Source organism: Nerophis ophidion, linkage group LG15 (genome assembly GCF_033978795.1).
Source record: "Nerophis ophidion isolate RoL-2023_Sa linkage group LG15, RoL_Noph_v1.0, whole genome shotgun sequence".
Classification (NCBI taxonomy): domain Eukaryota; kingdom Metazoa; phylum Chordata; class Actinopteri; order Syngnathiformes; family Syngnathidae; genus Nerophis; species Nerophis ophidion.
The window spans coordinates 20,075,748-20,090,154 of record NC_084625.1 but is presented as its reverse complement, the minus strand read 5'-3'; positions in this window follow the sequence as shown (position 1 = coordinate 20,090,154).

Sequence of the window (14,407 nt, the reverse complement as noted above, 5' to 3'; positions counted from 1 at the left end):
GAAGTGCTAACATTACAATAACATATGTGTTAGCGGACGTGCTAACATTACATTAATAGAGGTATGTTATCAGACGTGCTAACATTACATTAGCATAGATATGTTAGCTGAAGTGCCAAGATCACATTCGCATCGAAATGTTAGCTGAAGAGCTAACATTACATTAGCATGGATGTGTTAGCGGACGTGCTAACATTACATTAGTATAGATATGTTATCTGACGTGCTAACATTACATTAGTATAGATATGTTATCGGACGTACTAACATTACATTAGCATAGATATATTAGCTGAAGTGCTAAGATCACATTCGCATCGAAATGTTAGCTGAAAAACTAACATCACATTAGCATATATGTGTTAGGGGTCGTGCTAACATTGCATTAGTATAGATATGTTATCGGACAGGCTAACATTACATTAGCATAGATATGTTAGCTGAAGTGCTAAGATCACATTTGCATCAAAATGTTAGCTGAAGTGCTAACATTATATTGGCATAGATATGTTATCAGACGTGCTAACATTACATTAGCATAGATATGTTAGCTGAAGTGCTAAGATCACATTCGCATCGAAATGTTAGCTGAAGAGCTAACCTTATATTAGCATATATGTGTTAGCGGACGTGCTAACATTACATTAGTACAGATATGTTATCGGACGTGCTAACGTTACATTAGCATAGATATGTTAGCTGAAGTGCCAAGATCACATTCGCATCGAAATGTTAGCTGAAGAGCTAACATTACATTAGCATATATGTGTTAGCGGACATGCTAACATTACATTAGTATAGATATGTTATCTGACGTGCTAACATTATATTAGTATAGATATGTTATCGGACGTGCTAAGATTACATTAGCATAGATATGTTAGCTGAAGTGCTAAGATCACATTCGCAGCGAAATGTTAGCTGAAGAGCTAACCTTACATTAGCATATATGTGTTAGCGGACGTGCTAACACTTCATTAGTATAAATATGTTATCGGACATGCTAACATTACATTAGCATAGATATGTTAGCTGAAGTGCTAAGATCACATTCGCATCGAAATGTTAGCTGTAGAGCTAACATTACATTAGCATAGATGTGTTAGCGGACGTGCTAACATTACATTAGTATAGATATGTTATCGGACGTGCTAACATTACATTAGCATAGATATATTAGCTGAAGTGCTAAGATCACATTCGCATCGAAATGTTAGCTGAAGAGCTAACATTACATTAGCATATATGTGTTAGGGGACGTGCTAACATTACATTAGTATAGATATGTTATCGGACAGGCTAACATTACATTAGCATAGATATGTTAGCTGAAGTGCTAAGATCACATTCGCATCGAAATGTTATCTGAAGTGCTAACATTACATTGGCATAGATATGTTTTCAGACGTGCTAACATTACATTAGCATAGGTATGTTAGCTGAAGTGCTAAGATCACATTCGCATCGAAATGTTAGCTGAAGAGCTAACCTTACATTAGCATATATGTGTTAGCGGATGTGCTAACATTACATAAGTATAGATATGTTATCGGACGTGCTAACATTACATTAGCATATATATGTTAGCTGAAGTGCTAAGATCACATTCGCATCGAAATGTTAGCTGTAGAGCTAACATTACATTAGCATAGATGTGTTAGCGGACGTGCTAACATTACATCAGTACAGATATGTTATCGGACGTGCTAACACTAAATTAGTATAGACATGTTAGAGGAAGTGCTAAAATTACACTAGCATAGATATGTTAGCGGGAGTGCTAAAATTACATTAACATAGATATGTTAGCAGAAGTGCTAACATCCCATTAGCATAGATATGTTTGCTGAAGTGCTAACATTACATTAACATAGATATGTTAGTTTAAAAGCTAACATTACATTAGCTTTGATAAGTTAGCGGAGTACTAACATTACATTAGCAGTTATGTTGCTAATGTACTAACATCACATGAGCATTGATATTTTAGCTGAAGTGCTAACATTACATTAGCATCGATATGTTAACGGACGTGCTAACATTACATTAGCATTGACATGTTAGCTGAAGTGCTAACATCACATTGACATTGTTAGCTGAAGTGCCAACATTACATTAGAATAGGTGTTAGCTGATGTGCTGATATTACATTAGTATAGATATGTTAGCTGAAGTGCTAGCATCACATTAGCATAGATATGTTAACTGAAGTGCTTACATTACATTATCATATAAATGTTAGTGGAAGGGCTAACATTAAATTAGCATAAATATGTTAGCAGAAGTGCTAACATTACATTAGCATAGATATGTTAGCAGAAGTGCTAACATTACATTAGCATAGATATGATATCTGAGGTGTTAAAATTACATTAGCATATATATGTTAGCTGACATGCTAACATCACATTAGCATAGATGTTAGCTGAAGTGCTAACATTGCATTGGCATTGATACTTTATATATCTATCATTAGCACAGATGTGTTAGCTGAAGTGCTAACATTACATTGGCATTGATACTTTATATATACTTCATAGATACTTTAGCTAAAGTGTTAACATTACACTAGCTTTGCTATGTTAGCTTAAGTGCTAACGTTACACTAGCTTAGCTATGTTAGTTTAAGTACTAACACCTATGTTTGCTAAAATGTAAACATTACATATATAGCTATGATGGGTAAGGTGCTAACACTACACTAGCATAGCTATGTTAGCCAAAGCACTAACATTACAGTAACATAACTATGTTTGCTAAAGCACTAATATTACACTAATATAGCTATGTGTGCTCAAGTTCTAACATTACACTAGCTTAGCTGCGTTACCTAAAGTGCTAACATTACACTAATAAAGTTAAGTTTGTTGAAATGTTGACATTACTCTAGCATTGCTATCTTAGCTAAAACATTGGATTATGTTAGCGGAAATGCCAAAATTATGTGAGCATAGCTATGTTAGGTAAAATGCTAACATTACATGCATAGTTATGTTAGAAGTGCCAACATTATACTAACATAGCCTAACATTACCCTAGTATAGCTATGTTAGCTAAAGTGCTAACATTACATTAGCTTGGCTATGTTAGTTGAAGTGCTAACAACTATGTTAGCTAAAATGTTACCATATGTATAGTTATGATGGCTAAGGAGCTAGCATAGCTGTGTTAGCTAAAGCACTAACATTACACCAGCATAGCTATGTTTGCTACAGTGCTACCATTACACTAATATAGCTAAGTTCGTTAAAATGCCAACATTACGTTAGCATGGCTATGTTAGCTAAAATACTAACTTTAAACTATCATATTTATGTTACACTAGTACAGCTATGTTAAGTAAAGTGCTAACATTACATGCATAGTTATGTTAGAAGTGCTAACATTACATTAGCAAAGCTTTGTTAGTTGAAGTACTAACATTACACAAACATAGCAATGCTAGCTAAAGTGATGACATTAAACTAGCATAGATTTATTTTCGAAAGTGTCTACAATACATTACCATAGCTATCTTAGCTGAAGTGCTAACAATACAATAGCAGTGCTATATTAGCAAAAATGTTAACATATCATGCATAGTTATGTTAGCAGAAGTGCCAACGTTACGTTAGCATAGCTGTGCTATGTAAAGTGCTAACATCACACTCATATTTTGGAAGAAACTTCAAGCTAGCTTAGCCTATTTGTTGAAGAAAAATAAAATCAAACCTACAGCTCCTACAGCCGAGTTGGCAGGGCTGCAGTATTTATTTTGAAATGTGTAGAGAAGCCTGGGGACAGTGTAATTTCCTATATCTTGTTCACGCGTTACTGTTATCAATAAAAAAAAGTTGATTTTTGAATTCCACATTCCCCCGCACTTTGACCTCTTTCTCCAGTCCGATAAATGCGGCCCCTGAACTGTTCTAATTCCTTGTTTACAAACATGCTATCTGAACTTTGATCCATCCATCCATTTTGTACCGTTTGTCCCGGGACACCAGTCCTTAGATAATATTTGATTATTTATACACAACCTTGTATGGTGCTGCGTTTAGGGACACCAGTCCTTAGATAATATTTGGTTATTTATACACAACCTTGTATGGTGCTGCATTCAGGGACACCAGTCTTTAGATAATATTTGATTATTTATACACTACCATGTATGGTGCTGCATTCAGGTAAACCAGTCCTTAGATAATATTTGATTATTTATACACAACCTTGTATGGTGCTGCATTCAGGGACACCAGTCTTTAGATATTATTTGATTATTTATACACAACCTTGTATTGCGCTGCGTTCAGGGACACCACTCTTTAGATAATGTTTGATTATTTATACACAACTTTGTATGGTGCTGCGTTCAGGGACACCAGTCCTTAGATAATAGTTGATTATTTATACACAACCTTGTATGGTGCTGCATTCAGGGACACCAGTCTTTAGATATTATTTGATTATTTATACACAACCTTGTATTGCGCTGCGTTCAGGGACACCAGTCTTTAGATAATGTTTGATTATTTACACACAACTTTGTATGGTGCTGCGTTCAGGGACACCAGTCCTTAGATAATATTTGATTATTTATACACAACCGTGTATGGTGCTGCATTCAGGGACACCAGTCTTTAGATAATATTTGATTATTTTTACACGACCTTGTATGGTGCTGCGTTCAGGGACACCAGTCCTTAGATAATATTTGATTATTTATACACGACCTTGTGTGGGGCTGCGTTCAGGGACACCAGTCCTTAGATAATATTTGATTGTTTACACACGACCTTGTATGGTGCTGCGTTCAGGGACACCAGTCCTTAGATAATAGTTGATTATTTATACACAACCTTGTTTGGTGCTGTGTTCATGGACACCAGTCCTTCGCAAATCCGTACAACTTCGGTGGTCTTTTATTCCTGCGCTGGCTTGTCATCTTCAATTCCAATTTGCACATCGTTAATACAACATGGAGGCACGGGAGGACATTTTGTGTGAATCATCAGGCTCAGGAGACGTCCGCTTTGCCGCCGGAACTTTAATCATCTCATTAATTAGCGCCAATGTGGAAGCGTGTTTGCGTTTGTCTGAGAGGAGAAATGACAAACCTGGAAGGTAAAAAGCGGCGCTACGTCAAGAGATCCATCCGTCTTCCTCCTTCGTTAGCACGCCGCCTCGTTTTGTTTTGTCTGCGAGCGGTCGCCCAAATCTAATCTAATCTAATCTGATGGAGCTCACTAGACTGAGTTTAATCACTGTCATGTCTTACTTACTTCGTCTATAAATATTCATCAGCATCTTCCCATTCTGGCCTTTAGTTTCAATGAAGGTCCACTCCATGCTCCTTTTCATTTTAATACGAGAAATATTGAAGTCTGGCAGCAAAGGACGGCGGCATTTGACGACTCATGAACAGGTAAAAAAGCTTTTCTGTGCAGCATAAAAATGGACAATAAGTGAAGTGCTCCTTTTAAAAAAAAAGCCAAAGTGCTTTTATTGATGAAGTGACGCCATCGCTAGCAGCCAAGTAGCTTAGCGCATCAAGAAAAACATGCTTTAGTTGGGTTATCTTTCGTCATATAAACGCACAAAATCCACTTAGCACAACTGACAAATTGAAGTTAAATCGACCAAAATATCAATTACAAGCTAAAGTAACAAAATATCATCAAATCCTTTCTGAAAGAGCTTTCCTTAGCGATGCGCAAGTAGCTTTAGGTAAAAGTCTGACTGCTGTACAACTACAAATATTCCTATATATATATAAATATTTATATTTAATACCATATTTTCCAGACTATACAGCACGCCGGCATATAAACTGTATTCACTAAAATTGAGGGAAAAAAAACTATTTTCAATACAAAGTATAAGCCGCACTGGACTATAAGCTGCAGATACAGTCGCGATCAAAAGTTTACATACACTTGTAAAGAACATAATGTCATGGCTGTCTTGAGTTTCCAATAATTTCTACAACTTATTTTTTTGTGATAGAGTGAGTGGTGCACCTGGGGATAGGTTGATTGGCAACACTAAATTGGCCATGCTGTGTGAATGTTGTCTGTCTATATTGGCCTAACGATGAGGTGGTGACTTGTCCAAGGTGTACGCTGCCTTCCACCCAAATGCTGCTGAGATAGGCTCGAGCATCCCTCGTGACTCCAAAAGGTACAAGCGGTAGAGAATGGATGGAGTGATTGGAGCACATACTTGTTGGTCCCCAAAAAAACATTCATGAAGTTTGGTTCATTTATGAATTTATTATGGGTCTACTGAAAATGTGACCAAATCTGCTGGGTCAAAAGTATACATACAGCAATGTTAATATTTGGTCACATGTCCCTCGGCAAGTTTCACTGCAATAAGGAAATACATTTTTTTTAGCTGTTTGGCCATGATACCCAGCAATATGTTTGGAGGGGGAAAAGTGAGGCCTTTAATCCCAGGAGCACCATAACTACCGTAAAGCATAGTGGTGGTAGTCTTATGCTCTGGGCCTGTTTTGCTGCCAATTGAAATTGTACTTTATAGACAGTTAATGGGACAGTGAAAAAGGAAGATTACCTCCAAATTCTTCAGGACAACCTAAAATCATCAGCCCAGAGGTTGGGTCTTGGGCGCAGTTGGGAGTTCCAATAGGTCAATGACTCCAAGCACATGTCAAAAGTGGTAAAGGTGGCTAGAATTAAGGTTTTAAGTCCTGACTTAAATGTGTGGACAATGCTGAAGAAACAAGTCCATGTCAGAAAACCAACAAATGTAGCTGAATCGCACCAATTTTTTCAAGAAGAGTAGTCAAAATTACATCAGAAGCTTACCGGAAGCTTGTGGATGGCTACTAAAAGCGCCTTATTGCAGTGAAACTTGCCAAGGGACATGTAACCAAATATTAACATTGCTGTATGTAAACTTTTGACCCAGCAGATTTGGACAAATGTTCAGTAGACCCATAATAAATTAATAAAAGAGCCATCCATCCATCCATTTTCTACCGCTTGTCTCTTTTGGGGTTGCTGGAGCCTATAACTTCATGAATGTATTTTGTGACCAACATGTATGTGCTCCAATCACTCTATCACAAAAATATAAGAGTTGTAGAAATTAGTAGAAATTCAAGACAGCCTTGACATTATGTTCTATTTTGTATGTAAACTTTTGACCACGAATGTATATACTTTGTGAAATTAGTTATTCACACACAGAGACTGTCAATTTTTATTTACATACTTTGTTTCCAAAACCGTGTCTGTAACAAGGCAGTAAAACGGGCGATCAAACAAAACAGATGTCATCAACGAGGACCCACTAGCTGTCCAATCAGCTAAATAGACTCAATAACTCCATGGTGACGTTTTGGTGAATTTACTGAGGAATTTGTGAAACGGGAACAACACAAACAGAATGCCGTTGTAAGTTAATAATAGTAGCACAGACACTTGTAAATGTGTTAGCATATCAGCTAATGCTAATGACGCAAGCGTCCTTGCCTTACGATGACATGTACTCATGTGCATGATAACACCACTGCAGACATCACACATGGGAAGGTTCAGTAAGTATGAATTGTTTTAGTTATATTGTAATACTTACATACATTGCTTGAAGAATCCTCTTGAGCAGAAACGCTACGGACGGTTTTACTTTGGGTTCAAGGCATTAAAACAGGAAGTACATTTTCAACCCGCAACACCTACAATGAGCGAACTCGTCCAATAGATGGCACCACAGCATGAACAATAACACACTTTTTCAGTGTCTCTGCTTTTGTTTAATTAAACCTATTTAACACAAAACATTGCTTTGTGGACTTGGAGAAGGCATTCGACCGTGTCCTGTGGGGAGTGTTCAGGGAGTATGGGGTATCGGACTGTCTTATTGTGGCAGTCCACTCCCTGTACGATCAGTGTCAGAGCTTGGTCCGCATTGCTGGCAGTAAGTCGGACACGTTTCCAGTGAGGGTTGAACTCCGCCAAAGCTGTCCTTTGTCACCGATTCTGTTCATAACTTTTATGGACAGAATTTCTAGGCGCAGTCAAGGCGTTGAGGGGTTCCGGTTTGGAGGCCGCGGGGTTAGGTCTCTGCTTTTTGCAGATGATGTGGTCCTGATGGCTTCATCTGGCCGGGATCTTCAGCTCTCACTGGATCGGTTCGCAGCTGAGTGTGAAGCGACCGGAATGAGAATCAGCACCTCCAAGTCCGAGTCCATGGTTCTCGCCCGGAAAAGGGTGGAGTGCCATCTCCGGGTTGGGGAGGAGACCCTGCCCCAAGTGGAGGAGTTAAAGTACCTCGGAGTCTTGTTCACGAATGAGGGAAAAGTGGATCGTGATATCGACAGGCGGAACGGTGCGGCGTCTTCAGTAATGCGGACATTGTATCGATCCGTTGAGGTGAAGAAAGAGCTGAGCCGGAAGGGAAAGCTCTCAATGTACCGGTCGATCTACGTTCCCATCCTCACCTATGGTCATGAGCTTTGGGTCATGACCGAAAGGATAAGATCACGGGTACAAGCGGCCGAAATGAGTTTCCTCCGCCGGGTGGCGGGGCTCTCCCTTAGAAATAGGGTGAGAAGCTCTGCCATCCGGGAGGAGCTCAAAGTAAAGCCGCTGTTCCTCCACATCGAGAGGAGCCAGATGAGGTGGCTCGGGCATCTGGCAAGGATGCCACCCGAACGCCTCCCTAAGGAGGTGTTTAGGGCACGTCCAACCGGTAGGAGGCCAAGGGGAAGACCCAGGACACGTTTGGAAGACTATGTCTCCCGGCTGGCCTGGGAACGCTTCGGGATCCCCCAGGAAGAGCTAGACGAAGTGGCTGGGGAGAGGGAAGTCTGGGCTTCCCTGCTTAGGCTGCTGCCCCCGCGACCCTACCTCGGATAAGCGGAAGATGATGGATGGATGGTCGCAGCGTTTTCTAAGCCACATTGTACAACGCCTCAGAATGATAGTAGCAGCTTGTAGTCCAGAATTTATGGTACATATTCATAAAAGACCACAATGGTGAATTTGAATTATGACATTATGAAATAAAAGGTTGAAAATATAGGATAAAAAATAATGTTGAAATTATGAGATCAAAAGCCAGAGCCTTTTCTTGCTTACAATCCTTTCTAGGGAACGTTTGCGAAATATAATTTAATGTAAATTTGCAAGCAAATTAAAAATGTCATCAATTGTAAAACAACGTTAGAAGTAATTAATGTCCTCGTCATCCATGTCTGAACAAAAGCTCTCATGCTGAAGAGCCTTGACTGTGACTGTTTTTTATAATATCTAATAATTTTGACTTTTTTTTTAATCTCATAATTTAGTTTTTTTATCGCATACTTGAGTGTCCATCCCATATTTTAGATCATTTTAATCTCATAATTATGATTTTTTTTATCTGATGATATAGACTTTTATCTCATCATTTAAATTTATCATCTCAAATAAAAATGATTCTGATTCTGATAAGAATCACTATTTATTTCATATTTTCGACTTTTTAGTCACATACTGTAGTATGTAGTAATAACTTTTTATCGTATAATTTAGATTTTTTTAACTTTATCTCAAAAATTTCATAGTTTTGACTTTATATGTCATGATTATGACATTGTATCTCAGTTTTGGCTTTTTGTCATCTAATTATTACTTTTTAACACCTAATTTCAATATTTTAATCTCATGATTTCGACTTTATATCTCATGATTATGATATACCATTGGGGTATTTGTTTAGTGGCATAAAGGGGCTACCATGCTGCTAGTACAGGGGTCGGCAACCCGTGGCTTCGGAGTAGCATGCGGCTCTTTAGCGCCGCCCTAGTGGCTCTCTGGAGCTTTTTTAAAAATATATGAAAAATTAAAATGATGAGGGGAAAAAAAAAAATTTTTTTTGTTTCAATTTGGTTTCTATAGGAGGACAAACATGACACAAACCTCCCTAATTGCTATAAATCACACTGTTTATATTAAACGTGCTTCACTGATTCCAGTATTTGGCAAGCGCCGTTTTGTCCTACTAATTTGGACGGTCATTGAATTCACCGTAGTTTGTTTACATGGGAAACTTTCTCCGACTTTCTAAGACATGTTTTATGCCACTTCTTTTTCTGTCTCATTTTGTCCACCAAACTTATTACGTTGTGCATGAATGCACAAAGGTGAGTTTTGTTGATGTTATTGACTTATGTTGAGTGTGCTAATCAGACATACTTGGTCACTGCATGACTGTAAGCTAATCGATGCTAACATGCTATTTAGGCTAGCTATATACAATGCCTCATTTGTAGCTATATTTGAACTCAATTAGTTTCCTTTAAGTCCTCATAATTCAACTAATATCTCATGACACAATATCTGTATGTAATATGGCTTTTAATTTTTTGCGGCTCCAGACAGATTTGTTTTTGTATTTTTGGTCCAATATGGCTCTTTCAACATTTTGGGTTGCCGACCCCTGTGCTAGAATATTACATTTTGTTTTAATATGACAAAATATGGGCTAAGATATTATGTTTGGGTTTGCGTTGTACGGCGTACCGGTACAAGTAAAGTACCGTGGTACTAATGAATCAAAAAAGGTACTATACTCCCTTTTGAAAAATAGGGGTTCCCTTTTTTTTTTTTTTTAACGGGCATGACGGTGCTTCGTGCATCCCGTGGCATTGCTAGTTTTACGAGCAGAAGAGCATGTTCGGCAGCGCACAATCACTGAGTACTTACAAGCAGACAAGGTGTGTAGTCAGAAAAGGGAGACTGGATGCATTTTGGCTTGAAAACTGACAATAAATGTGAAGTTATAACACTTAAACGCCAGGTGCTTTAAAACATAGCTAGCGGAAAACGTCCATCCACAGTTGGCAGTGTTTTAGTTACTTCTAAATCACTAATCCTCGACTCTATGGCAACAAATAAAGTACGTTTTTTACAAGTTTCATCCCTGCAGGACAAAGAATAGCTAAACATGCTTCACTACACACGGAAGGAGGATACGATTGCTCACCGGTGTCACCGCTAAAAAAAAGCTAGCGCTCCTTAATGTAAACAAATGCCATGGTTGGATCTACCCCTGACATCCACTGTAATGATACTAAGTACAAGACTGTATCTAGTTGATACTACTATGATTATATCGAATTTTTTTATTGTAACAAAATCTTATTTCCTTTTTTTAAAATGCATATTATGTTTTTAAATTCAGGAAAGACTTCTGGACCCATGACCAATTTACGATCCTGTAACTGTTCGATACCCAAATTTGTGGTATCATCCAAAACTAATATAAAGTATCCAAACAACAAAAGAATAAGTGTTAATTACATTTAACACAAGTGTAAATGGAACATGGTAAAACAAAAAGTATGCCGATATTAACAGCAAATGAACACGTAGATTAATAATCATTTTTTACAGCTTGTCCTTCATAAAATAATAAAATGAGAAATGACACAATATGTTACTGCATATTTCAGCCTTTGTTTGTTGACTTACTACTAAAAAACAAGTTGTCTTGTATGTTCACTATTTTATTTAAGGTCCAAAATTGTTCTTCGTTTGTAATAAGAAACATATGTTGAATATACCATAAGATTTTTTTGTTAAGATAAAGCCAATAATGCATTTTTTTGTGGTCCCCTTTATTTAGAAAAGTATAGAAATACATTTTGGTACCGGTACCAACATGTCGGTATCAGGACAACTCTCGTTTGGGTCGTCAAACTAGTATGCTCGGCTAACTATCCCACTTCTTTGATTATTGCCAATCTAACATTAGCATCAAAATGAATACTTATGAAATCTACCAAATTTAGAAGTTTAACTTGTGTTGACCCACTTAGAGTAGACTAGTTGACTTCTTTAAATCTTATTTTGTAAAAACTTAATAAGTGGGCCACGTTTAGTTATCTTGCATAATATTCTGAAGTATATTGTTTGTTTTGCTCATTTTCTCTGAGACAGTATTGAAATAATTACAATTTACTTCTCAGGTATAATAATTATCGTTAGTTGTGTATAAGTGATCGGTTAAAGGCCAACTGAAATGAGATTTTCTTATTCAAACAGGGATAGCAGGTCCATTCTATGTGTCATAATTGATCATTTTGCGATATTGCCATATTTTTGCTGAAAAGATTTAGTAGAGAACATCGACGATAAAGTTTGCAACTTTTGGTCGCTAATAAAAAAGCCTTACCATTACCGGAAGTAGCAGACGATGACGTCACCGACATGAGGGCTTCTCACATCCTCACATTGTTATAATGTGAGCCTCCAGCAGCAAGAGCTATTCAGACCGAGAAAGCGACAATTTCCGCATAAATTTAAGCGAGGATGAAATATTCGTGGATGAAGATATTAATAGCGAAGGACTAGAAAAAAAATAAAGTTAAAAAAAAAAAGGCGATTCAGATGTTTTAGACACATTTACTAGGATAATTCTGGGAAATCCCTTATCTTTCTTTTGTGTTGCTAGTGTTTTAGTGAGTTAAATAGTACCTGATAGTCGGAGGGGTGTGTCCACGGGTGTGTTGACGCCAGTCTCTGAGGGAAGTCACGGCAGCTGCATGGACTGCGCAAGCTCCGCTGATCTCCAATAAGAGGCGACTTTTTACTACAGTTTTCTCACCGAAACCTACCGGTCGACAAGTGGTCGAGAATCATGTTCGCTTGACCACTCTGATCCATAGTAAAGCTTCACCTCCGGGAATTTTAAACAAAGAAAAACACCGTGTTTTTGTGTGGCTAAAGGCTAAAGCTTCCCACCTCCATCTTTCTACTTTGACTTCTCCATTATTAATTGAACAAATTGCAAAAGATTCAGCAACACAGATGTCCAAAATACTGTGTAATTGCCCGATGAAAAGAGACGACTTTTAGCCGCAAGTGGTGCTGCGCTAATATGTCCCCTCCAACCAATAACATCACAAACACGCATCATCATTCCGCGACGTTTTCAACAGAAAACTCCGCGGGAAATTTAAAATTGTAATTTAGTAAACTAAACCGGCCGTATTGGCATGTGTTGCAATATTTATATTTTATCATTGATTTGTAAACTATCAGACTGCGTGGTCGGTAGTTTCAGTAGGCCTTGAACAAATACATAAACAAAAGATTTAAGGTAATTTCCAAGCTTTTAGAAAAAATGCTTAATAGCAGTGTTCGAGGGGAGAATGTCCCCATCTGGTGGTCGTAAATCGAAAAAGCACAGTTTAGAGGAGACCATGAATTTGGACTGTTTTTTTAAACACATTTACTGCACGTTTGCGTACCTTATTTTAAATTAAAAGAACACATAATTATGTGAAAACGTGTAATATTTAACTTTGTAGTTCTCTTAAAAGACACTTCTTTCACCCCTTCACGACGTATATAAGTGCAATAGCGCATAGTCTCCATCAGATGGTAGTACCCTCAAATGCACGTTTCTGCAGTGACTTCATTGAAAGAGATTGCAGTTTAACCAATTATCCTGCAATCTTATTTCTTTCAAAGCCACATTCAATTGGAATAATGACTAAAAATGGATTAATAGTACACTATATTTTTTGCAAACATTTTTATTCATAGAGAATATCTGTGTTATAAAATGAAACCTTTTGTGGAGTCTGATTTTAAAGGCATAACATTTATTTAATTACCATGCAATGCTATGCTTTCAAGGCCACATTCAGTTAGAATGAAGTCAACATTTTTTTAATATTATATTTTAAATGAAAGAAAATATATTTGTTTTAAAATGCAACCTTTTCAAGAGGATGTTTTTAAAGGCATTACATGTGATCAATTAGCATGCAATCCTATTTTTTTCAATTAGAATAACAATGAAAAATTCTAAATAATACACTATTTTTAGAAAATATTTTTTTATCAAATATATTTTTGGGTTATAAAATGCAACCTTTTGAGGAGGAGGATCTTAAAGGCATTGCATTTAATCAATTATCATTCAATCCTAGTTTTTCAAAGCAAAATCCAATTAAAATAATGACTGAAAAATAAAAATAATACCTTACATTTTAGGAAAATATTTTTAATTAAAAAAAAATTATTTCAGTTTTAAAATGTAACCTTTTGAGGATGATGATTTTAAAGGCTTTGCATTTAATCAGTGGTCATGCAATGCTATTTTTTTAAAGCAACATTCAATTACGATAATGACTAAAAATATTAATTATTCCAATACATTTTTGGAAAATATTTTTTATGAAAAACAATATTTTAGTTATAAAATGCAACCTTTAGAGGATGATTTTAAAGGCATTGTATTCAATCAATGATCATGCAATCTTGATTTTTAAAGGCACATTTCAATCAAAATATTGATTAAAAATGCTAAATATTACACAACATTTTTGGATAATATTTTTAATGAAAGACAATATTTTTTGTTATAAAACACAACCTTGAAAGGCATTGCATTTAATCCATTATCA